The sequence below is a fragment of the Heloderma suspectum genome, chromosome 4 (genome assembly GCF_057233095.1).
Source record: "Heloderma suspectum isolate Gila_16-S chromosome 4, 16-S_ref, whole genome shotgun sequence".
In the NCBI taxonomy this organism is placed as follows: domain Eukaryota; kingdom Metazoa; phylum Chordata; class Lepidosauria; order Squamata; family Helodermatidae; genus Heloderma; species Heloderma suspectum.
The window spans coordinates 298,144,483-298,172,001 of NC_139461.1; the positions used below are offsets into that span (position 1 = coordinate 298,144,483).

Below are 27,519 nucleotides of genomic sequence, written 5' to 3' on the forward strand. Positions count from 1 at the left end.
CGGCGGCCGAGGCGCTCGGGGACCAACGCCAGAGGAAGAGGGAGACGTGATCACTCCTTTTAGGCACCGGCAGTGGATCAATAAGCAGCTGGACGCAGCTGCGGGCGGGACAGAAGAGGCTTTTGGGGTAAGTGAAACAGCTTACATTAGGGGATAAACGCGGGACGGTGGTGTGTTTGTGCTTGTGTGAGACGCCTACGGGCGAAGCGAGTGGGGAGCCCTGATCTGCATTTCCTTACCTCGGAGACGGGCTAGGTCAGAGGAGGGCGAAGCGCAAGAATTGCTGACTGAAATTCCCACCGTCATGGGCGGGTCCCAATCTAAGTCTGCGAAGAAGTCCCATACGCCCTTGGAGTGTTGTTTGCGCAATTGGTCACGTTTTAAGCAAGATTATAGAACTAAGATGACAAAGGATCGTCTTGTCTTTTTTTTGCACTCGGGAATGGCCAGTATTAGAACCCAAATGGCCACCTGAGGGGTCTTTTGACCCAACCTTGGTATCTGATGTGCGAACTACAGTAGCACAGAGGGGAAGTTGGGACCGGTTCCCTTATATTGATTCGTGGGCAACTTGTGCACCCCTCGGCGGCAGGCCCGCCCCATGGGTAATTAAATGTATGTCCTTGGCCCTCCCTGTGATAACTAAGAAAAAATTGAACTTCCCTATTAGAGAGGTCCCCGACCCTACCGCCCAATATCCTCAACGGACGTTGTTTGTTTATGTCCCATTCACGACATCTGACTTGTAAAATTGGAAACAATTTAACCCCTCCTTTGAGGAGGACCCCAGTCCATTGTTGTCCTTAATAGAAAATGTGAGGCTCACACACAATCCTACCTGAGACGACACACAGATGTTATTAAACACTTGTTTCCTTAGTCAGAAACCGATTATTCTTGCCGGCGCGCGCCAAGCTTAGGGAGGAGCTCCCCCTTGTGACCGAAGATCAGATAGCAGCAGTGTTGCCTTTAAGACAGCCTGATCAGAGACTAGCCACCGCTGCACAAAGGCAGAGGCATGCCGTATTTTTGGCTCATTTTAGCAGGCATGAGACAAGCTGCGCAGAGGGCCCCCAATTTGCAAAAAGTTCTGACTTTAAAACAAGACAAAAACGAGCCTCCTGCTGTGTTCCTCCGAAAGCTAAGGGAAGCCTTCACCAAATATACTGACATTGACTTGAATGATCCAAATAATTTAAGGATCCTCACGACTCAGTTCGTGGGAAATAGCTGCCAAGACATCAGAAAAAAGTTGCAAAAAGTTGAAAGAGGCTTGGCAGCTGACCTAGGAGTTTTAGTTGAAGTAGCTCAAAAGGTTTATGAGAGGCGAGAAAAAGAAAAAGAAGGAAAAGAAAAAGAAAAAGACAAGAAGCAGGCCAAGCTCCTTGCTGCGGTTCTTAAACCTGACAAAGAGGGAGCTAGAAAGGGGAGGAAAGGGGGAAGGAAAGGATCTCCCCTGGGGAAAGATCAATGTGCCTTTTGTAAGAAAATGGGACACTAGAAGCGTGACTGTGAGGCTTTGAAGCAGAAAGAGAGAGGGGAAAATACGGGAGGAGCGCAGAAAGTTCTGTATGAACAGGAAAAAGATTAAGACAGACCGGGGCCCGGCCCCCTCTTAGCCATCTCTGAGGCAAGACGGGACCCCATGGTCAAAATAAAGGTTGGGGGCCGCTCCTACAAAGCCCTTGTAGACACAGGGGCCGCCCCGTCCGTCCTCCCCCTCAGTGAGCCCCCAACGGGAGGTGGGGGGGTTCACCACCATAATGGGGGTCGAGGGAAGGGCAACCCAAGTGCCCCTCTCTCGTCCCCTGTTCACCAAGGTTGGAAAAACACACCTAGAACATGCATTTGTCTGTACCCCCTCCTGTCTGGTGGCATTGCTAGGGAGGGACTCATTGACTAAACTCCAAATTGAGATTGCTTTTACTCCTGACGGAAGGATGGAGATACGGCTCCCTAAACAGCAGAGTAGTAACTACCAAATGGCCCTTTTAAAGGTTGCAGAAAAATCCACCGCAGAGGCCACTGAAGACTAGAGCCTAATAGAAAACAGAGTCAACCATCTAGGGGGGTTATAAAGTGTCAAAAGAAAAAGTACAGTTGGCCCAACCAACTGTAAAATTCCTAGGCCACCACTTAACTAAAGGGACTCGGAGCCTAGGGCAAGAAAGAGTCGAAGTCATCCGTGACACTCCTGTCCCTAAGTCCCCCCACGAATTGAAGGCCTACCTGGGGTTGACCGGATTCTGCCGACTATGGATAGCAAACTATGGGGAAACAGCGCAGCCGCTGTATGAGGCGCTGCAGAAAGAATAAATAAGTCTTTCCTCAGTCTTAAAGCTGCTCTTGTGTCACCACCCGCACTGGCCATACCAAATCCCAGCCGGCCATTTAGACTTTATGTGCATGAAAATAAGGGCATAGCTTGAAGAGTGCTTTGCCAGCGAAAAAGGCCCTCTTAGAGACCAGTGGGATATTATTCCAAAGTCCTAGATGTCGTAGCATGAAGATGGCCAAGTTGCCTAAGAGCAGTAGCGGCAGCAGCTCTGATCTGTACCAAAGCCGAGAGAATGACAATGGGAGGACCCATTGAAAAGACGCTTGCTCCTTGGGAGGAAAGCTATGGCAAACCTAGACAGCATAGTAAGAAGCAGAGACATCACCTTGCCGACAAAGGTCCGTCTAATCAAAGCTGTGGTTTTCCCAGTAGCAACGTATGGCTGTGAGAGCTGGACTATAAGGAAGGCTGAGCGCCGAAGAATTGATGCTTTCGAACTGTGGTGCTGGAGAAGACTCTTACGAGTCCCCTGGACTGCAAGGAGGTCAAATCAGTCAATCCTAAAGGAAATCAACCCTGACTGCTCATTGGAAGGACAGATACTGAAGCTGAAGCTCAAATATTTTGGCCACCTAATGCAAAGAGAAAACTCCCTGGAAAAGACCCTGATGCTGGGAAAGACTGAAGGCAAAAGGAGAAGGGGACGACAGAGGATGAGATGGCTAGATAGCATCACCGATGCAGTGAACATGAACTTGAGCACGCTCCGGGAGAGAGCGCAGGACAGGAAGGCCTGGCGTGCTATGGTCCATGGGGTCACAAAGAGTCGGACACGACTGAACGACTGAACAACAACAAGAGTGCCGCAAATTTTGAGATCAGGAGGAGGAAGCAAATTTCTCAACCCAGCCCGGCATTCCCGATATGAAATAGGTTTACTAACAAACGAAAACCTCACTTTTAAGGCTTGCTCTAGCTTTAATATCGCCACACTACTGCCAACATTACTGGGCACAAATGGATCAGGACTCCCAGATCATGACTGCCTTGAAGTATTAGACCTAGACACCAAAGGCCGACCGGACCTTGAGGATGAACCAATAGAGGGAGCCAGAGATCTGTTTGTAGATGGGTCTAGCTATATGCTAGATAGAAGGAGCTACACAAGAGCGGCCCTCTAGACAAAAATGTGCACAAAGAAAGGTTGCCTCCTCATTTCTCCGCCCAATCCGCTAAGTTGGTAGCCTTAACAAGAGCCCTGCAGGCAAGCAAAAGGAAGCGAGTATACCGATAGCAAAAATGCCTTCGCCGTTGTGCATGCTCATGGGCAACTGTAGAAAGAGAAGGGATTCCTTACAGCAAACAGGCCTCCAGTGGCTAATGGCGGCCTAATAGTGGATCTTCTAGATGCCCTCCAGCTACCCTCACAAGTAGCTGTTGTCCACGTCCGAGCCCATGGGAAAGAAAAAGAGGAAAAATGGAGACAGGGAAACCAGAAGGCAGATGAGGCCGCAAAAAGAGCAGCCAAAGAGGGAATCCAAGGAACATTCCTCATTCTACCCAAAAGAAAAGAGCGCCCCACATACTCCCCTGCTGAGTTACAGATGGCACAAGAACACAGAATAAGTCCCTGCGACGACAGATGGATCCAGATGACAGATGGAAGACTGCTTCTTCCACAGAGCCTGCAGAGGGTTGTTCTAAAACAAGTTCACCATTCTCTTAGACACCCTGGAGCATCAGCCATGATTGACTATTGCAAGAGGCTGTTTGTCTCCCCTAGCATAACTGTATGTGCCCACCGACTGGCCGCAACCTATAAAGTCTGCCAGAAGACCAACCCTCCCAGGGCACCCCCTCCTCCAAAAGGAGGGCGACCATAGGCCTACTATCCTTTCCAGAGGGTGCAAATTGATTTTGCTGAGATGCCACCATGTAGGGGTTACAGGTATTTGCTTGTAATAGTATGACAAATGACAGGGTGAGTAGAGGCGTTTCCATGTAGAAACTGCCAAGCTAAAACTGTTGTTGCTAAATTGTTACAGGAGGTGGTGCCCCGGTTCTCCCTGCCCGAAGTTATAGAGTCCGATCAGGGCTCACATTTCACCTCAGTTATTACACGGGGGATGGCACAAGCTCTGGGAGTAGAGTGGCATTTACATTGCCCCTGGAGGCCCCAGGCAAGTGGACAGGTTGAAAGAATCAATCAGAGCCTCAAGGAGACTTTAACCAAACTCCAACAAGGGGTGAAGCTCACTTAGGTTGAGGCTCTGCCACTAGCTTTAACGAAGCTTCGAAGGATGCCAAGAAAGGACATAAAATTGTCCCCCTTCGAACTGATGTTTGGGTTCCCGCCTCGGGTACACTGCAGAAAGAGGGAGGAAGTCAAGTGGGAGGTGGGTGATCAGATGCTAAGAGATCAGTTGACTTCTCTACAGTCTGTTCTTTCACAGCTACGAGCTTATTCCGTTCCGTTACAGAGACTGCCGTTAGATGCACCTATCCATCTCTTCCAGACGGGAGACGAGGTGTTGCTGAAAAGGTAGAATAAAGAAGCTTTAAAGGAAGGGTGGGAGGGGCCTTATTTGGTAAGACCAACCAGCCACTCGTGTGTAAAGCTTGTGGGTTCTAGCAAATGGACACATTGCAGCTAGATAAAGCCATTTAGGCGACCCTTGCTTCCTTCTGTCACCTGGAAAGAACAGAAGGACACGGGCAACAGTCCTCTGCTCCCTGGCACCCCTCCGGAAGCTGCCAGGGACACAGGCGAAGAAGCCATCCAGGAGCCACAATCACCTGTAATATACAAGTCACAACATCTGAGAGAAGCTCGTGATCGAATTACAAAAAACTTGTAATATGAAGCAAGTATTGTGGGTGGTGTTGGTAATGTTAGTCAAAAAAATATTAACATAAATGGTGATACCTCAAAGACTTGGGCTTGACAGCTTTAAGATAAAACCCCAAAATGTCACACCTACAGCCCTCAGACCACTTCTGGTACAGATCCCTGAGAAAGAGAGGTGTCCCTGGAGAACCAAGTTAGAGATCCCAATAACAGAGGAAACTGATAATGTGTGGTTAGAGTGGATAAAGTATACAGCCAAGTCTTTAAATAAGTCTGACTGTTTTGTTTGTGCCACAGGGAGATCTGTAGCAAAGGTGCTGCCCTTTCCACTGAGATGGGACACTCCTTCCCTCCTCACCTGTGTGATCCGTTTGTTCCAGCACCCTAACGCATGGGGAAAGAAAAAGTGCCAGACTCTCAATAAACTATACCCGTGATGCTATAAAGAGATTGGCTGAGCAACTAAATGCCACCAGCCAAATGGCTTGGAAAAATCAGCGTGTTCTTAATATGTTAGCAGAAAAAGGAGGGGTTTGTGTCATGCTAGGTAGACAGTGTTGCACCTTCATCCCTAACAACACTGCCCCAGATGGCACGGTAACAAGGGCTTTGCAGGGCCTCACCGCCTTGTCTGAAGAATTAGCCAAGAATTCAAAGATTAACAACCCCGTGACTGCCTGGTCAGAGAAATGGTTTGAAAAATGGAAACACCTAGCAGCCTCAATCCTTATTTCGCTTGTAGTGATGATAAAAGTTATAGTGTTATTTAGTTGTTGCATTATCCCCTGTGTTAAAAGCTTATCCCAGCGACTGATAAAAACCGCTGTCAAAACAGATGCTCTTGCTTTATTGTACCAATAAAGAGGCTCCGTTTTAAACGCTTTAAGACATGAATAATGACTTAAAGGAGGGAATTGTTAGAAAAAGAGACTCCGTAACTGTTGGCGTCTCAAGTTACATAAAAGCCCGAGTGGCGAAAAATGTAGGCAGAGCAAAAAGAAAATCATACTGACGTGCTCATGACTAACAGTTTGGTAAGCTGATACTAACTGTTTATTGGCTATTGACTTGGTGAGCCGATGTACTAACTGTTTCATTGGTTACTAGTAAGAACAATAGAAGCAATATGGTATAAAAGGCTTTTGCACACGTGTCTCGAGGTCCAGACTGCTCTGCACCCGTTTTGCAAAACGTTTCAATAAAATAGTGTTGGATCCACTGCTGCCTGCCTGGCATCCTTTCCTTCTAAACCGAAAGCAAGGACTATTTTTATCTAACAGGTTCAGGTAAGGGACTTTCGTACATCCCTACTGGGCACCCTTGAAAACTGTGGTAGGGATGGAAAAAATCAAGCTGAAACAAAACTTCCCACGGATCCAAATTTGGTGCAACTTCAAAACTAGCCTTTTTTGGATAATATGTGGGCTCCCTTCTGAAGTGCTTTCCTTTACATGCTTCCTCAATGTAGTAGTATTCTCTTGGGATTGGATAAGATGGGATATAGTTGTACAGCAATAATGGACATGCCGTGGTATTTTGTTGCTTTATTTATATGTTGCAAAGGCTTCATTGTATTAAAATTAATGCATTGTACATATAAAAGACTTCAGGATTTGAAATTAGAACTTTTCAGTTTTGAACTTTTTCATCAAAAATAGTTTTATTGCTTACTAACAAATCAATAATGTTTTCAAACTCAGTACTACTTTCTCTCTTCTAAAATAATAAAGCCTGCAATCCTGTACAGGCACACTTGGAAGTACATCCTATTGAAATTCATGCGATTTCATTTCAAACAAAACATTCATAGTTTTGCCCTTTAAGTCTAGCTGTAATTTCTATGTTAAAAGAACAACTCATGTCCTGAATTTTTGTATTTACTTATTTTTGGTAAGTAAACTTATGTCAGAATTGCTTTTTGAACATTTTCCTGCACATATATTGCTTTCAATTGATGTTCGGATCCTAATCGTGCTTACTGCTATGTTAGTCCCCTTGATTTCAATGGGATTTGCTTCCAAGTAAATGTGCTTATTGCTACTGAAATAAATGCTTCGATGGAATATTTCTGTTTCTGTTTGTTTCTGGGCATATTGCCTGTGAGAAATGATTATCATCATTATCCTAATGATTCCCTTCCTAAGGGAACCCAGTCTGGAAAACCATTTGTTCTGCATCATTATCAAGACTTCCTACCTTGGTGGTGGTAAATGATGGAAAGCTGGGTAAAATTGGAATACTGAATGCACAGTGTTTCTCTCAATCAGTGATGGGGAACATCCAACCCATGAGTCTAATATGGACTACAATGTTTCCCAAACTAGCCCAGGGAGCCCTCCATCCTGGGCATGCTCCTTTCCCCTACCATGCCCCACATTTTTCAATCACTGCTCACCTATTTTTTCTCCCTTGCATCCAATGTTCTGAGAGCCAGTGTGGTGTTCTGGTTAGAGTGTTGGACTGGGGAGACTGGAGTTCTACTTCCCACTCAGCCATCAAACTCACTGGGTGATACTGGGCCAGTCACTATCAGCCTAACTTATTTATTTATTTATTTGATTTCTATCCTGCCTTTCTACCCAGAAGAATGTCACTCAAGGTGGTTTACAATCATAAATAAAGTTTGATTAAAACAACAATAAAACCATGCATTAAAATACAATAAAAACACAGTACTAACAGAATGAAAACAGCACCCAACCCAAAAGACCTGCTGACACAAAAAAGCCCTGTTTGAATCAAGCCACCTACAACAACCTACCTCAAAGAGTTGTTGTGAGGATAAAATGGAGAGGAGAACCATGTATGCAGCTTTGGGCTTCTTGCAGGAAAAGGCAGAATATAAATGTAATAAATAAACAAAGAAATAAGCATTCTGTGCAACTCCAAAGTGTTCTGAAAATTTATTGGCCGTTTCCTGTCCTTGTTCCATATTTCTGGAGCATTACAATGGTCTTCTGAAGACTTTGGTCTTCCCCACCCCATCGCATTTGGAAATCTTTGGGGCTTTTCGTAACTTTGCTACTTTCCAGAGCTGCTGCTGCTCTTCCAAGCTCCTCCGGGTTTTTCATCACTTTCTAGAACTGGTGCTTCATCTTCATAGCCTCCTGCTTAGTCACAGCTAAAGGTCTCCCTGCTGAAGGTTCCACTTGGTCATGACTAAACCTTGGTAAAACTCAATGATATCTGTATGTGGGGGCAGCAGGTATTAACATTTTGAGTTTGCTTTGCAGTTGGATGGGGCATACTTCTGAGTAGACCTGAGGTTGAATTTTGTCTTGGATTTTGGAATGCACAATTACCTGGCAGTCAGCTCCATTGAAATTGGTGGGGCTTACTTCTGAGTAGAAATGTGATGGCTGAATTGTGGGTAATTTTGGAATGGGGAGGGATTTGATGAGACTTCTGAGTTGACTGGTGTTTGATTTTTGTCAGGGATACTAATCATGCAACCTAGGCACAGCTCAGTATATATAACTCTAGTATAACTAGTATAAGTTTTCAATACCTCTGGTCACAAAAAGAAAAAGAGCAAAGGCATTCTCCCATCATGTAAAACAATATGTTGAGAAGCTGTCTTAGAAAATGCTTCCCAAATCCCCTCTTGACCCCCATATGAACTCTGACTTACTATGTGTCCATCCCTTGGGAGCTTGCAACACAGGTCCAGCTTGAATAGTGTATGATGACTGAAATTGACAACACATGTGGCCTCTGGAGCACAATGGTGCGGAAAGTGACTGTTGAGGAGGTCACATGCCTAAAGCCCATGGGTGAAATCCATCTCTTATCTGGAAGGTTCTTTCCTGTTCTGGCAGTTCTTCTGTTAAAGCAAAATGCTGTGTTTTGCCATTAGGTGTTCCACCACTGACTGGCACAGGCACCATCCAACTTCACCTGTCTGACCTTAATGACAATGCTCCAGTGTTAGTTACTCCATCTTTGGTGGTCTGTAATGGAAAAGAAAAAGGTCCTTTCATTATAAAAGCAGAAGATAAAGACTCCCATATAAATGCAGGACCCTTTACGTTCGAGCGAGGAGTGGATTTGGGGAATATGAACAATTTTTGGAAACTGGGAGAGAACTTTGGTAAGTTGCCCTCAACCGTGATGTGGCCTGCCCTTTTCCATTCAATCGCTTGACAATTTTTTCTCCACAAGCAGAAGAAACAAGCACTGAAGTCAGGTATTTAAAATGATTATATTTGGAATACCAGCCTGGTCATAACACGAAAGGATTCCTGTAGCTGCATCTGCTGTAGTATCGCCATGGTAGTAGCATTGTCTGCTGTGGTGTCGACATGGCTCCTCCCCAGCCCTTCTTTCCTGAGATTATAGAGACTTGGAGAAGCAGATCCAATAAAAGGAGGCAATGCTACTGGAGATCATAGATAGGCCTCAGGAAATTAAATAGAAGATGTTTGATAGAAAGGGTTTTTTAAAGGGCTCTGCAGGCAGGAGGGGTGAGAGAAAGATGGTGATGGCTGGAGATAGAGGGGCAGAGATGCAGATGAGAAGAAGGGGAAGCCCACTCCAGTGAGGCAATTGGTGGAGGGCATATATAAAGAGACTTACCTGTACATACCTAAATAAAGGGGCACTGCATATTATCTGTGATATTCTTTCTTTAAAATCCTGCCTCATTGGAGTCTGTGGCGGAATTCTCTGCCATCCCTAAGGATATCGACCTTTTCCCATATGTGTCTACCCAACACAGTCAGGTCAACACTGGAAGGCCTGCTCCATGTTCCCCCACCTTCAGATAATGAACACATCTGGTACAGCCTTTTCAGTTGTGTTTCCATGTTTATGGAATGCCCTCCTGAAGAAGGCCTGCTAAACTGAACTTGGATATTTACAAAAGCCTTTGAGGCAAGTTAATATGCTTCTGCTGAGCAGGCCTGGTTCAGACATCATGATAAGCCATGATTCTGGAAATCCCGGTTTATTGGGATTAAGTAAGAGTGCTGGTAAATGCTACCTGATAATTCCTGGCTCCTCTTGCTAGCAGGACAGGAGTGGCTAACCAACCATGGACCCTCTGTCTGTCGTCCGTTTATCGTGATGTCTGAACTGGTGATTCTAGCTTGTCCCTACCCAAACAAGCCAGAGTCATGCAGAATCTGTTGTCATCTTTTGTACAGTTTTTATAACTGTTTTTAAAGCTGGCAGATGAATCACTTTGTAAGCTACCTTTTGGGGTCTTTCAGCATCCAAAGGCAGGGTATAAAGCCTTGTAAATACATACATACATACATACATACATACATACATACATACTTTGAACCAGGGATGTATGCACTGTGTAAAATCCACTCCATCTGTGTTTCGTGGACTGTCAGCCACTCACAGATGGATGCATTTTTATTTTGTCATGTGGAAAAATATGCAAATAATTATGTATTATTGTTCATAACAATTTACATTTATCTTAGTATGTAGGATTTAGCCAATTGTCCCCCATTCCATTCAACTTTTCCTCAGCAGAAACTTGCGCACTTCCCTACGAATAAATATGTGTACATTTTGGGAAAGTAAAAAAAAAAATCCAGAAGTCCATGGACTCCATACAGCCTGAAGGGGCCACTCCGCAGCAGATTCCACAGGTCAGGTTTTTAGAAATCAGAGCTCATTTTACTCTGTCTCGAATTTCTCCAGCATCCCTACTTGGAACAAATGCAGAAGGGCCAGCAAACATGGCTGTGCTTACTGACTCTGTAAGAACCGAGACACAGGTAAAGGACTTATTAACCAGTCCTGCTCTGTATAACAGAAACAGACTGGCAGAGCCTTTCTCTTAATATGCTCCTCAGCCAGTTCTCACTTTGTGTGTGTTTGCGTGTGCATGTCCATCCACACACATGCACACACACACAGAGCTGTGTGTAAGCTATTTCTTCATAGTAATGGTGTGAATACCATAACCATTTGGGTGGGGCTGATTTAGTATATCTTTTTCACCGGGTCATCACCTCACCAAGGAAAAGCAATAGTTTAGTGGGAAACACTCCTATGAACTATGCCACCCACGCACATGCCCACAGTGCAGATGTGTGGATTTTCTTGTTGAAGAATATGATCCCTTGTGTGCAAGGAGGGGTCCCAAGACCCAAAGGTCTCTTCAGCTAACTTCTTTGCTGGTTATTTCATTTTGGAGCTGCCTTGCAGCGAGCCAGAGTGCTGGCTCAGGGCTTTGTGCAGAGATCCGCTTGATTAACCTTGATTATTTTTTAATTTGAGGAGGCTGGGGATTAAATTTGGGATTGTATGCAAAGTGAAGCATGTGCTCTGGCACTGAGCTGCGGCCTTATCATGTAGATTTTCTGGAGTGGCTATTGTCAAAGGCGGGTCACCATACTGAACATGCTGCCCCAACTTCTTATGAAATGGTTTTGTCAACCCCCCTTCTAGGATGCTTCCAGATGGATGGCTTCTAGTGCTACCAATCAAAAGGCACTATGCAGCTATCTCCTTTCTCAATGGAGCTTTTCTGGAGGAAAAAAACAAAAGATAAAGAAGCAGTGGGAAAACATGGGAGGGTTAAATGGACCCCATGTAAAATTCTGTGAATGAGGCAAGCAATTGCGAACTAGAAGCCACATCTGGAAATACCCCTGTTGTGCAGAGACTCAGCTAAAAGCAAGGTACCCTTAGGAAGAAGATGCTTTATTAATGATGCTTTACTAAATATCAGTGATGTTGGTTTTTTGGAAAATGGTGAATTGAATCAAATTATGTTGATTTCCACATGGTAATATGCACTCGAAAATTTTCAGTTTGTATCAGAACATTTCTCAGTTCAAACTAGGGTCCTTTGCATCATAAAATGTTCTGAAGGCAACATGTGTCTCTTGAGAAGTTTTAGGCCTAGAACTCCCATCATCCCACTCCATTGGCTATGCTGACTAGGGCTGATGACAACTGTAGGCCAAAATATCTGGAGGGCCACAAGTTGCCCCCTCCTGCCCTAGAGAGATCTAATTTAGCACATTTATTTTACTTTTATTTAGTAAGCAAAGCTAAAAAAGGTGGCCCATGTTGTTATTATTATTTTGGTCTGGATACTACACAAATATTTGACCTGAAATACTTGAGGAAAACAGTTAAAGCACACTTAATGTGATATAAATGTTATATAATGTAGATTTTTTTTATTAGAATACGTGTAAAAAATATAACGGCAATAGCATGTACTTCCCTTACATTGTTTCAGTTTAAGCACCCCCCCCCCCAGGTACTGAGAATTGGTGGTGCACTAATTTTAGCAAAAAACTGTGCATGATATGCCCACAGCCACTCATCTATTTCAACGGAGTTCAGCTCTTTTCCACTAAGGTTGTTGGAGCACCTACCTTCAGTTTCACTGTCACTGTTTATTAGGGTGCAATCTTGGAGACTGCCAAGCATCCTATGCAGAGCAGGAGGAACTCAGAGACGATGTTCGCCTCTGCATGATCTTCGCTTCTGCACTCCTCCCATTCTGCATTTCAGCTAGATGGGTGTTTTTGCCCATCTAGCTGAGGTATAAGGAAGGATGGAGGCTGGGGTGAGCTGGTGAGAGCTCATATCCCTGCTTCCCAGTCCCTTCTCCTCCCTGCCCACAGAACTGCTAGCTTTCCATCCTATCCGAGGTCACTTTTGCGAGCTTGGAGAGGCAGTTGATACAGTTCTCTCCATGCCAGTGTGTGTGGGGGAGCTCGGACTCCTGGGTCCAAGGTCAGAGCCCTGTCTCCCACCTCGGATCCAGAAATCCAAACTATCCTATGGCTCCCCAGAGGTTGTCTAGGGGCCATAGGGTTGTTCTCTTAGCTACATTTCACTCTGAGACATATATGTATTTTAATGACATGTAAGTATTTTCTCCCATTCACACATATAATCATCTGAAAAACGTTAAGTACAACTTTGAACCTGCCAAGCTTGCCAGCTATTATATTTGCAATTGGCATCCATTCATTTTTCTTAATGAACTTATGAAAGGAAAATATTTTCTTTTCTTTATTTTTTTTCCACAGAAAATGAAGAAAAATATTTATTTTTCTTCATTTTCTGTGGAAAAATAAAGCACTGGAACATTTTCCGCCCCACATCACTGCTCACCAAACTGAACACGTTGTCCCAACTTCTTATGAAATGGTTTTGTTAAACACCCTTCTGGGGTGCTCCCAGATGAATAACACTGTGCAGCTATGCCATCTTTCCATTCTTAATGGAGCTTTTTCTGGAAAGAAAACAAGCTGGAAGAAATGGTGTATTATAAGTGGAAGCTGATGACCATTGGATCCCCTGTAAAATTGCATGAATGAGGCGAGCTGTTGGAAAGGAAGAGGCTTGTCTGGAAGCACCTCTGTTCTGCAGAGACTCAGCTAAAAACTTAGCAAGGTGTCTTTAGGAAGAAGACGCTTCCAATGGGTGTGAAGAGCTAGCGACAAAGGACTTTTCCCTCTCTTTTATGCAGCAGCGAACATAAGTTTCATAGTATGGTGTTACTGCTCTTCAAAGCCAGAGAAATTCCCTGCCATGATTCAACACGAACCAGGGAAGCAGTCTGTGTTCCACTACAATGAGGAGAGTCAACCTGTTTTGTCTCAGGTGAGAAATAATACCATTACCCACTCCCTATGAAGTATGAAGCTCCAGGGGCAACACCACCGGGTTTACAGCACAAACCTATGCAGGCCTACTTGGACGTAAATCTCATTGAATTCAAAGGGACTTATTCCCATGTGTGTGTGTGTGTGTGTGTGTAGGAATGCAATCTTCATTCTCTTTGGATGAGAGAGAGAGAGAGAGAGAGAGAGAGAGAGAGATGTGAACTTGAGGTGGCTTTGTAACATCTGCTTCATCTACAAATATACAAGCAGAGCAGACCCCCAAGAACGCAACCCCTAGTTTTAGTAACTCCAACAATAGTCTTGTATCTTTCACTTGTCTCTCTGTCATTCAAAGCTGCTGTTTCACACACACACACATACACACACACGTGTATGACACCACATGCCTACAGGTGAATTGACTGGTATATTACAGGAACATTCAGGTCCTTTGGTTAAGTTCCTGAGTCCTGTCAGAAGTCACTTGAAGTAAAACTGTAGTGATAGACCCATTTATAATAATTACTGGCCATTTTCACACATCACATTAAAGCATAGTTTAACGCACTGTGAGTGGGGATGTCAGAGAAATCCACAACGGAATCAAATGAGTTTGGATTTCTATGAATCTGACCTGTGGGTTCTGGAGCGGACTTTTTTTTGTTTTGTTTTTTAACTTTCTCGAATTTTACTCAGATTTAGTCACAGAAAAATAAATAAAATAAAAAACAGTTGGCAAAAAATGTGCATATCCCCCATAGGCTAAAGCCTGAAAATGCATAGTTTCGAGAGGATTTGCACATTTTGGGTAGTATTTGCACATTTTTGCAAGTATGAATTTGAGCAAATGCAAATTTGTGCAAAGTCAGGAACTTGCAAAAAATCCAGTTCTACCAGCGAGCAGACAATTGAATGAAGGGCACCAGACAATCCATGAAACAGACGGAATGGATTTTACAAAAGCCATACATCTCTAACTGTGAGTGAAGTGAACCCGAATAAGCTACAGTGGGCCTCTGACCAGCACATGTTCTGTTTCCCCCTCTCTTCCTCCCTCAGGGCCAGAGGATGAATGTGGACACACCTGATGTGGGGAATAATGCAACACCATCCTCAGGATATGCAACCGTTGTGAAAGAAAAAAACACAACCTGCTAAGGTAATTGGTGAACTCCTAACTGGAACACGGTTTTCTTTTCTTCTCTTTCTGATATACTATCCATCACCGTGGCTATTATCCACTGAGAAGCATTTGTGAACAAGCCAAATTGGATTGAGTGGGGTGTGTGTGTTTGTACAAATGGTCTTGTACAGTTCCTGTCCATTGTGATGAGGTTTGTGTAGGTAGGAGAAGCTTCCAGTGCATTGTTTCATATTTCTGCACTATAAAGTGTAAGGAAAGGAATAGCTGAACTGTATTATTTATTTATTTCATTTCATTTCTATACCGCCCAATAGCTGAAGCTCTCTGGGCGGTTCACAAAAATTAAAACCAAACAACACACAATAAAACAATTTAAAATATATAGAACATTAAAACCACAATATAACAATACAACCACAATAAAACCTAGCAGCAGTACAGGAGTTTAAAATACAGATGTAAAACAGCAAAGATAAAAATTTAGAAAGCTAAAATGCCTGGGAAAATAAAAAGGTCTTCACGTGGCGCCGAAAGGAGTACAATGTAGGCGCCAGGCGAACCTCACTAGGGAGCTCATTCCAGAGCCGGGGTGCCACAACAGAAAAAGCCCTCCTCCTAGTAGCCACCCGCCTCACTTCCTTTGGCACGGGCTCATGGAGAAGGGCCGCTGATGATGATCTTAAGGTCCGGGCAGGCACATATGGGAGGAGGCGATCCTTCAGGTAACCTGGCCCTAAGCCATTAAGGGTTGTAGCCATATCTGATTGGGTTAATTGGGTGGGGATTCCACGGGGTGGTAGTGGGATAGTCCGTTCCACCACGGACTGGGGGGGGGGCTGCATTCGAAAGAATCCGGCCTCACTGGAGTCCGTGGCAGATTTCTCCGCCATCCCTATTCACATCAGTGTGTAGAGAATGTACCTAAATTGATGGAACTTTGTATTTTGCCTGATCAGTGTGAATAATCACTAGTGGATGTCTGATAATATGGGTTGACCAGAGATGTTTTGCTTGGGTAATACATACAGCCTCCATGTACATTTTGGACACTGCGTAGGTAGTATGAACAGCCCACAAGCAGGGGATATGTTTGACACAGTGTGATTTTATTTTTCCTGTTTTTTCATGTAGCCTTCCCTATATCTCCTCACATCTACATATATTTCCCTTAAATAGTTAAGTTTATATCTTACTTCTAATATCTTACCACTTTTATTAATTTATCTCATTTCTTAAATCCACCGTTACTTGATTTTTGTCAATGAGGATGGCTTCTTTCTATAACTTCTTTTTCTGCTCCTAGTGGATAACCTTGTAGACTTTAGGTGCCACAGTGTACTCTTGTTCTCTTTTGCAGTGTAACAAATGTGGTGTGAAAAGAAATAGAATGCAACGTTTGACCCTGAATACAAGCCTGAATTGTAAACACCCTGAATGTACCCTGTAACCCAAAACATTTAAGTGTCCATTGAGAACATCATGAAATGTGAAAAGGTTAACTTTTAACCATTCCATGTCATGTGCATATGAAGTATTGTAGCCCAGGTCAGGAAGGGGAGGTGTGAATGGAGAATGAATGGCTTTATTGCAGGAAGGCCAATAAAGCGGGTTCTCTGGTATGTGCCGCAGTTTGCCAAAGTATCAGTTACAGAAGATGGGAATAGGCCAATAATTTTATTTATTTATTTATTTATTTATTTATTTATTTCATTTTCATGCTGCCCAATAGCTGAAGCTTTCTGGGGGGGTCACAAAAATTAAAACCAAAGAGCACCCAATAAAAAAATACAATATATATAAAACATTAAAACCACAATAAAAGAGGAGTACAGCACGTTATGACCACAGAAGCAACCTTGAGAAATGTTGGGGAGTTGGAAGGAGGTGTCAGTCTGTCTCCAACAATCGTCAGTCCTGGAAATTGGGAACATGATGTATTATCAACGAAGAACATAATGAACCCCTCTTTGATCTCATGAGCCCCAATGAGGGAAAAGGGGTATAAAACCCCTGAATCTGCCATTGTTCAGGAGGGGCGTGGTTGCATCTGGATCATTTGTATGTGTACATACCAACAGTACCCTCGATCCACGGGACACTTATTAAGTGCTCTGGCCAAGTACTTGACAGCGTGTGGTGAGTATGTGTTGGGTAAAATTCAGGGAAAGGATTTTACTGTCCAGGGCTTAGATAAGGTACAGTTATCTTTGTTCTGTCATACTTATTTGGGTTTAGGATATAAGACAACAGGCTAAGTCTTGGGCCTGGCTGACACTGTATCACCGTTGTCTCAGTGGGCCATTTGCAGCATGGACCGATCTGGAGCTGAGCAACAAACAGGGACTAACCATATATTTAGTCATTTAATGCACCACATTTGGGCAACTAAGGTCCTACCTAAGAGACACATAACCTCTTAAGCCTCAGAGAAGGACACAACTTCTTGAGGGTTGTTAGTTTGGGGCTCTTATCTAAGAGGCGTGCAACTTCTTGAGCTTCAGAGAGCCTGAAACTCTTTGAGATTCCTTTGTAATTAAGTTTGTACCTGAGAGGCGTGTAACCTCTTAAGCCTCAGAGAGCGTGCAACTGTTTGGGGAAGTTCTACTTCTGCTTATTTCTTTTATTTCAATAAATCACCTTTTCTTTCATCTACATTGGTGGTGTGTGTGTTCTTCTCCACCTCATAAGATCCCAAACCTCTCAGCCTGATCAACTGAGTGGTCCTGGGTAAACTGAAATCTATATTCCACAGCTGGTGGAGAAGTGCGGGAGGGGGAGTATAGGGCATGTGCATCAGCAATGTTTAGAAAGAATAAAACAGGAGTGAAGGGAGAGACTCCCAAACTAGATGAAGGGGGAGTTGAACAGAAATGTAATAGAGAAAGTACTTTGCTTCTTTTAACACTTGAAGGTGAAGTATTTACACTCGGGAGGGCGGGGTGTGTGTGTTGCTGACCAGGATTGGACCTAACCTCTGGGGTGCTGCACAAGACCTCAGGGTGGGGAGATCCACTCCCGGAGAGACCTTTCCAACCCTGAGAGATATGAAGGTAATAAGGAGCCTGGAGACAGCCATAGAGTAAATTTGGTCTGCTGCCTGCCATGTACATTAAACAAATTAGAAATTAAAGAAGAAAACATGCACCAAGCAATTGCAAATTATAGAGCAACTCAAAAGCTCACACAAACACTTGGGCTACAATGCAAGCATATGAGTAAGAGAAAGTGCAGGCATTGCACTCAAATAATCAGGAGCATGAATTGGATGTTGTGCACTGAGAAAACTGGCAAAACAAAGTTCCAGAGACCTACAATTAGAAATCAAATAAAGCAAGATGCATGAGAAAAAGACTGCCAGCTTGAATTGTCAATTGGCTATATGTGCAGTTCAAGTGGCCAGTCTTACAGTAAACAGAGAATTGTCCTCCTCTCCTAGAAAAGAGAGGATAATAATAATAAAAAATTGGGGAAAGGAAAAGGTATAATGGTTCCGAATTTAGCACGTTAAGTCACTGGGCCTGGTGGAATATCATGTCATTGACTTGCGGGCTCGATCCATTTAAAGTAGACAAAGCAGCCCCTTGGCCGATCACCTTCTAAAAGAAAATTTGAGACAGCTTTGCTGAAAAAAAAAAATGTGTCAGAAACAGGCAAAGCAAAGAAGTGTGCTAGATATATTGGGATAGAGAGTCCAAAGAAAAATTCCAGAATGTGTGAAAAAGAGTGCTGAATGAGCGACAGAATGAATTTAAGAAAGGAATGGGGAGAGGAGACCCTCAAGCCACCCATATTGTGAATGAGTGTAACAAAATGTTGAAGAACGTGTGAAAATCAAAGCAGTGCTGCAGTGTGTGAATGATTAAGAGTTTGAGAAGAATGAATGCTCAATCCCTAGGTGTGTGTCTTAAAATAAAGAGGCGTGCAGGTTAAGCATCTAGAAACAGGGATGCCTGCCAATCTAGTTGTTAGAAAGCAGCTTTAAAAGATGGCAAAGTGCAAGCAAGAATATAGATATCTGGAATTTAGAGTCCAGTTAAAGAGCTCCTTAAGGTGGGAGGATGTGACTGAAAGGCAAAAGAGAGCCTATCCCAAATGTGCAATCTTTATGGATGTCATTGGGACTGGTGTAAGGCAGAAAGTTTAAGTAGGTGAGTTTTGGTTGAGAGAGCTTGGAAGTATAGCAAGAAGGCTAAATTACTTTACAGCCTAACTTGCAGAGAAGACAGGTGAAGAGTTAAGGCTGGTGTATGGCAAGGCGCAGCAGAGACACCAATAGTCTGTTCAAGTAAATGAGCTGTTTTGCTCATTCATAGTCCTATTGTCAGCTCTGCTGTCACTTCTCAAGTCAGATAAATCTCCAGCACCTGAGGCCTATCTACTTGCTATTGCAAGGTTTCACCGTACAAGGAAATAAATGCCTTGCTGGATTAGACCAAAGGTCTGTGTAGTTCAGCATTCTGTCTCAAAACAGTGGTCAATCAGGTCACCCCCACAAAGCCTACCATTAAGATAGCCACACGTATTGCTTGTCCCTAGATTTTAGTTTATTGATTTTATTTATATTCCACCCTTCAACAGATTCCCAGGCTGGCTTAGAAAAAAGTTAATTTTAATTTTTTTTTATTTTAGAAGCAAAACATAAAATCACAATAATATGAAAGAGCACGTATAAAAGCATGAGCCCAATTAAAAATAAAATTGCATAAAAGCAGCGCTCAGGGGGATGCATAATTGGACACTGGTAATCTGGAGCCAATTATGCAACCCCCTGAGCGCTGCTTTTATGCAATTTCTTTTTTTTTTTTTTCCAAACCTTGCAATAGCCGGAAGATGAGCCCCTCAGGTCGGAAGGTGTCCAATATGCTACTGGGGAAGAGCAGAGGGTATTTCCAAGTAGCGCCAGAAAGAGTGAAGCGGCTGGGCCAAACCCGAAAGGACACTCAGCTGTGGATGTGTCTGGTGGTGAAAAGAAAATCCGATGCTGTAAAGAACAATATTGTTTAGGAACCTGGAATGTCAGATCAATGAATCAAGGTAAGCTGGAGGTGGTCAAACAGGAGATGGCAAGATTGAACATCGACATCTTGGGAATCAGCGAACTAAAATGGACAGGCATGGGCGAATTTAATTCAGGTGACCATCATATCTACTATTGTGGGCAAGAATCCCTTAGAAGAAATGGAGTAGCACTCATAGTCAACAAAAGGGTGGGAAAAGCAGTACTGGGGTACAATCTTAAAAATGATAGAATGATCTCAGTACGAATCCAAGGCAAACCATTCAACATCACAGTAATTCAAGTCTATGCCCCAACCACTGAGGCCGAAGAAGCTGAGGATGATCGGTTCTATGAAGACCTACAACACCTTCTAGAACTAACACCAAAAAAAGACGTCCTCTTCATCATAGGGGATTGGAATGCTAAAGTAGGAAGTCAAGAAATCACCGGGATAACAGGCAGGCATGGCCTTGGTGTACAAAATGAAGCAGGACAAAAGCTAATAGAGTTTTGCCAAGAGAACATGCTGATCATAGCAAACACTCTTTTCCAACAGCACAAGAGGCGACTCTACACATGGACATCACCAGATGGTCAATATCGAAATCAGATTGATTATGTCCTTTGCAGCCAAAGATGGAGAAGCTCCATACAGTCAGTAAAAACAAGACCTGGAGCTGACTGTGGCTCAGATCATGAGCTGCTTCTTGCAAAATTTCGGCTTAAATTGAAGAACGTCGGGAAAACCACTAAACCGTTCAGGTATGACCTAAATCATATCCCTGATGAATATACAGTGGAGGTGAGGAATAGTTTTCAGGGATTAGACCTGATAGACAGAGTGCCTGAGGAACTATGGACGGAGGTCCGTAACATTGTTCAGGAGGCAGCAACGAAATCCATCCCAAAGAAAAAGAAATGCAAGAAAGCAAAGTGGCTGTCTGATGAGGCTTTACAAGTAGCTCATGAAAGAAGGGAAGCGAAAAGCAAGGGAGAAAGGGGAAGATATACCCAACTGAATGCAGAGTTCCAGAGAATAGCAAGGAGAGACAAGAAGGCCTTCTTAAATGAACAATGCAAAGAAATCGAGGAAAACAACAGAATGGGAAAGACTAGAGATCTCTTCAAGAAAATCGGAGATCTCAAGGGAACGTTTTGTGCAAAGATGGGCATGATAAAGGACAAAGAAGGCAGGGACCTCACAGAAGCAGTTGAGATTAAGAAGAGGTGGCAAGAATACACAGAAGAACTATACAGGAAAGATCTGAATGTCCCTGATAGCCATGATAGTGCGGTCACTGAACTTGAGCCGGACATCCTAGAGAGTGAAGTCAAGTGGGCCTTAGGAAGCATTAGTAACAATAAAACTAGCGGAGATGACAGTATTCCAGCCGAGCTATTTAAAATCCTAAAAGATGATGCTGTTAAAGTGCTGCATTCAATATGCCAACAAATCTGGAACACTCAACAGTGGCCACAAGACTGGAAAAGGTCAGTTTACATTCCAATTCCAAAGAAGGGCAACGCCAAAGAGTGTTCAAACTACCGCACCATTGCGCTCATTTCACATGCCAGCAAGGTGATGCTCAAAATCCTACAAGCTAGGCTTCAGCAGTATGCGAACCGAGAACTACCGGAAGTACAAGCTGGGTTTCGAAGAGGCAGAGGAACTAGAGATCAAATCGCCAACATTCGCTGCATCATGGGGAAAGCAAGAGAATTCCAGAAAAACGTCTATTTCTGCTTCATTGACTACGCTAAAGCCTTTGATTGTGTGGATCACAACAAACTGTGGCAAATTCTTAAAGTGATGGGAGTACCAGACCACCTTACCTGTCTCCTGAGAAACCTGTATGAGGGTCAAGAAGCAACAGTAAGAACCAGAGATGGAACAACCGATTGGTTCAAAATTGGGAAAGGAGTACGACAAGGCTGCATATTGTCACCCTGCTTATTTAACTTATATGCAGAGTACATCATGAGAAATGCCGGGTTGGATGAATCAGAGGTCGGAATTAAGATTGCTGGGAGAATTATCAACAACCTCCGATATGCAGACGATACCACCCTAATGGCAGAAAGCGAAGAGGATCTCAAGAGCCTCTTGTTGAGGGTGAAAGAGGAGAGTGCAAAAGCTGGTTTGAAACTCAACATTAAAAAAACGAAGATCATGGCATCTGGCCCCATCACTTCCTGGCATATAGAAGGGGAAGAAATGGAAGCAGTGACAGATTTTACTTTCTTGGGCTCCAAGATCACCGCAGACGGTGACTGTAGCCATGAAATTAAAAGACGCTTGCTCCTTGGGAGGAAAGCTATGGCCAACCTAGACAGCATAGTAAGAAGCAGAGACATCACCTTGCCGACAAAGGTCCGTCTAATCAAAGCTATGGTTTTCCCAGTAGTAATGTATGGCTGTGAGAGCTGGACTATAAGGAAGGCTGAGCGCCGAAGAATTGATGCTTTCGAACTGTGGTGCTGGAGAAGACTCTTACGAGTCCCCTGGACTGCAAGGAGGTCAAATCAGTCCATCCTAAAGGAAATCAACCCTGAGTGCTCATTGGAAGGACAGATAATGAAGCTGAAGCTCCAATATTTTGGCCACCTAATGCAAAGAGAAAACTCCCTGGAAAAGACCCTGATGCTGGGAAAGACTGAAGGCAAAAGGAGAAGGGGACGGCAGAGGATGAGATGGCTAGATAGCATCACGGATGCAATGAATATGAACTTGAGCACGCTCCGGGAGAGAGCGCAGGACAGGAAGGCCTGGCGTGCTATGGTCCATGGGGTCACGAAGAGTCGGACACGACTGAACGACTGAACAACAACAACAAATCTGGAGCCATGTTGCCTCCAACCACGGAGTTCCATTTGTATTCCTCATGGCTAAACGCCCATATCACTCCACGTTCTAGAATTCTGTAAGAGAAGAAATGTTTTCTATTTCTTTATTTATAAACGGGGAGATCAATTTTATAGCCTCTAGACAGTGTCGGGTGATGGTGGATTTTTGTTTTGTTGTTGTTTATTCGGTCAGTCACTTCCAACTCTTCGTGACTTCATGGACCAGCCCACACGCCAGAGCTTCCTGTCGGCCGTCACCACCCCCAGCTCCCCCAAGGTCGAGCCCGTCACCTCCAGAATATCATCCATCCACCTTGCCCTTGGTCGGCCCCTCTTCCTTTTGCCTTCCACTTTCCCTAGCATCAGCATCTTCTCCAGGGTATCCTGTCTTCTCATGATGTGGCCAGAGGACTTCAGTTTTGCCTTTAATATCATTCCCTCAAGTGAGCAGTCTGGCTTTATTTCCTGGAGTATGGACTGGTTTGATCTTCTTGCAGTCCAAGGCACTCTCAGAATTTTCCTCCAGCACCACAGTTCAAAAGCATCTATCTTCCTTCGCTCAGCCTTCCTTATGGTCCAGCTCTCGCAGCCATAGGTTACTACGGGGAATACCATTGCTTGAACTATGTGGACCTTTGTCGTCAGTGTGATGTCTCTGCTCTTCACTATTTTATCAAGATTTGTCATTGCTGTCCTCCCAAGAAGTAAACGTCTTCTGATTTCCTGGCTGCAGTCAGGAAACTCCCTGGCTTTCTCCATTATCCAGCAGATATTGGCAATTTGGTCTCTAGTTCCTCTGCCTTTTCTAAACCCAGCTTGTACATCTGGCAATTCTTGTTCCATGAATTGCTGGAGTCCACCTTGCAAGATCTTGAGCGTTACCTTGCTGGCATGTGAAATAAGTGCCACCGTTCGATAGCTTGAACATTCTTTGGTGCTTCCCTTTTTTGGTATGGGGATATAGGTTGATTTTTTCCAATCTGTTGGCCATTCTTGTGTTTTCCAAATTTGCTGGCATATGGCATGCATCACCTTGACAGCATCATCTTGCAAGATTTTAAACAGTTCAGCTGGGATACCGTCATCTCCTGCTGCCTTGTTATTAGCAATGCTTCTTAAGGCCCATTCAACCTCACTCTTCAGGATGTCTGGCTCTAGCTCACTGACCACACCGTCAAATCTATTCCTGAGATCCCCGATCATCACCCCGATAGAGGTGGTGGATAGGATAGTTCAGATTCCTGGATCCGAGGTCAGAGGCAGTGCTTTGACCTCGGAACCAAGAGTCCGAGCTCCCCCACCCCTCGCAGCAGGCATGGAGACAACTGCACCAGCTGCCTCTCTGAACTTGCAAAAGTGACCTCGGAGAGAATGGAAAGGGGATGGTTCTGTGGATGGGGTGGGGAGGGTTGGGGACTGGGGAGGTGGAGATATGTCCCATCTGCAGCCCTCCCCAGCCTCCTTCCCTCCCACTTCACAGAGCCATATGTAGATGGGCAAAAATGCCCGTCTAGCAAAAATGCAGAGTGGGGGGAGTGCAGAGGCAATGATAATCTCCACACTCCCCCTGCTTTGCATAGGATGCCCATCAGCATCTGGACAGGATTGCACCCTGACAAATAATACTTGTATGCCACTTGATATAATAAAATCTCTAAGTGGCTTACATGCTAAAATATTAAAATCACTATTCAAATACTCAATAAACAATTACAGGTACAACAAAAATAAATAAATAACAGAAACAATTGAACTTAAAACAAGAACACTGGAAATGAAAAGGATCTTGGAATTGTTGTCTATCACAAGCTGAATATGAGCCAACAGTGTGATGTGGCTGCAAAAAAAGCAAATGCTCTTTTGGGCTGCATTAATATTTTATTTATTTATTTATTTATTTAATTTCATTTCTATACCACCCAATAGCCGAAGCTCTCTGATAGAAGCATAGCTTCCAAATCCCGGGAAGTACTAGTTCCCCTCTACTCAGCACTGGTTAGGCCTCATCTGGAGTACTGTGTCCAGTTCTGTGCACCACACTTTAAGAAGGATGCAGACAAACTGGAGAGGGTTCAGAGGAGGGCAGCCAAGATGATCAGGGGACTGGAAACAAAGCCCTATGAGGAGGGACTGAAAGAACTGGGCATGTTTAGCCTTGAGAAGAGAAGACGGAGGGGAGATAGGATAGCGCTCTTCAAGTACTTGAAAAGTTGTCACAGAGAGGAAGGCCAGGATCTCTTCTCGATCATCCCAGAGTGCAGGACATGGAATCATGGGTTCAAGTTACAGGAAGCCAGATTCCGGCTGAACATGACGAAAAACGTCCTGACTGTGAGAACAATACGACAATGGAACCAATTACCTAGGGAGGTGGTGGGCTCTCCCACACTGGAGGCATTCAAGATGAGGCTGGACAGCCATCTGTCAGGGATGCTGTGACTTGGATTCCTGCACTGAGCAGGGGGTTGGACTCGATGGCCTTGTAGGCCCCTTCCAACCCTAATATTCTATGATTGTATGATTCTAACAATAGAAAATAATCAAATAGAGCAGCATCATGGTATCAATTACCCACCAGAGAGGTGTTTAAAACTCAACACATTTTCTGCCTCCCGAACTGCATTGGGGGGTTGTTCCAAAAGGTGGGTGCCACTATGCTTTTTGTAAACCTCTTGCCACATCCATCCACCCCCCTCCCCTTAATGTGGCATTGCCACATGCATACCAGTGGGAAAACTCACTGTGCTGGTCCTACCATTAGGCAGAATGTGGCAGGCACCTGAGACAGCTGGTTGTGTGTGTCATGAGAGGGCAGCAAATTGTTATTTATTAATTATTATTGTTGTTATTATATTTTTTTCTGCCAGGGAGGAGGAAAGACGTTTGTGGGCTTTCCTGTCTCAGGTGCCAAACTTACTTGACTGGCCTTGGGGATGAACTTTGACTTGGGTGGTAGTGGGGTGGATGCCACTTTCCATTCTGCCTCAGGCAGCAAAATGTCTGTCTTGGGTGGCCCTGGGGAAGACTTCAGAAATGAACCATCGTGAGACTTCTCAGGGGCCATAGTTCAGTGGCAGAGCATCTGCTTTGCATGCAGAAGGTTCCAGGTTCGATCCCCAGTATCTCCAGGTGGGGCTGGAAAACACCCTGCTTGAAACTCTGGAGAGCCATTGCTGCCAGTCTGTGTCAAGAGTACTGGGCTAGATGGATCCATGGTCTGGCTCAGTATAAGGCAACTTCCTATGTTCCTGTGTTCTTTAAATCTGAAGTCCTAATATATTGCAAACATTCTTAATTTTAAGTAGAGTGATGGAAAAACATGTGGACCGTAACTGGGTTCTTTTACTAAGTTCCTTTACTGAGCTCTTTCCTCATTTTCTTTCTAAAAGGTTGTTGCTGGAAAGCTTATAAAGAACCCCCAATCCAGCCCTAATGGAAGGAGAATACCACCCCAGACCATCCCACAAGTCTCCCAGCCTTTTGCTGCCTGGAATCAGATAAACTATAATAGGATAAATGATTCTCTCCCCACCATCCTTTTATCTCTAACAGTGACAAAGTGCTTCTGCTATGCATGTGCCACTTTATAAAGAGTATCTTCCTAAAGAATTGGTTTCTATAGTTTCCCCCAATACAAAGTCAGGGTGGTAAGAACTTCTGGGTAGATTTTAAGAAGTGGTGGTTCTGAAGGTCTTTTTCCTTCTTTCAGCAGGTGTATTTGCATCATGAAAGAAGTAGGATGCAGTGGAAGACATTTCTGGAAACAGTGGGCAGAACTTTGAACCAAGTAAGGAACAGATCCTGGGAAGAATCCTACATTTTCCATATACTGCTGCAGACTGCCTCCAGTAGGATGGGTTTCAATAATGGCTTAAATGTAACTAGGGATGTCAGAGAATTCCGCGACGGATCTCAGTGAGGCCGAATGCCAGTGCATTCGGCCCCCCCGAAATCCGTGGCGGAACGAAGCCCCTGCACCCCCACCCACGAAAGGTGTGCGGAGCCGAGCCCCCAACCCACGAAAGGTGCATGAAACGGAGGACTTACCTGCTGCCGTCGGCGCTGACTTGCGAATGGCAGCCGCCCTGCGGCTACCATTCGGTTCTCCATCATCATAGCCGTGATAGGCTACGTAAGTATTTACGTAGCCTATCATGGCATGCAAAAAACCCCCAAACCCCCTGTGTACGCAAATGGCGGCCGCCGCCATTTGTGTTCCCTATTTTTCGCCGTTTTATCCTACGTAAATATTTACATAGGCAATTATGGCAAAAAAAAGGAAACCACAAATAGCGTAGTGGGCGCTATTTGCGTTCCTTTTTTTCTGCCGTAAATGCCTACATAAATATTTACGTAGGATAAAACAGCAAAAAAAAAAAAAGCGAATAGCACCCACTACGCTATTTGCGGTTCCCTTTTTCTCGCCGTAATTGCCTACGTAAATATTTATGTAGGATAAAACGGCGAAAAATAGGGAACACAAATGGCGGCCGCCATAGCTGCCGCCATTTGCGTACGCAGTTTTTTTTTGTTTTTTGTTTTGCATGCCATGATAGGCTACATAAGTATTCACGTAGCCTATCACGGCAGCCTGGAAGGATGCAAATGGCGGCCACTACGGCGGCCGCCATTTGCATCTGCAGCAGCCTGTCTGTGGCCAGAAGTCTGGCTGTGGACGGCCTTGGCCAGCTGCTCTGCAGAGCCGCTGTGGAACGGAGCCAGCTGGGCAGGATTCCGGGGGGGAAGACTGGATCGAGGATTCCGGGGGGAGGGACGGAGCACCTCCCCGCCCACCACGAATCACATCTGTGA

The 27,519-nt window shown here is 44.4% G+C and overlaps 1 pseudogene; it reads left to right on the forward strand.

Moving 5' to 3' along the window:
• LOC146348923 (cadherin-like protein 26) overlaps positions 1-11,343 on the forward strand; it is a 56,838-nt pseudogene extending 45,495 nt beyond the window's left edge.
• Positions 11,344-27,519: the final 16,176 nt, after the last annotated feature.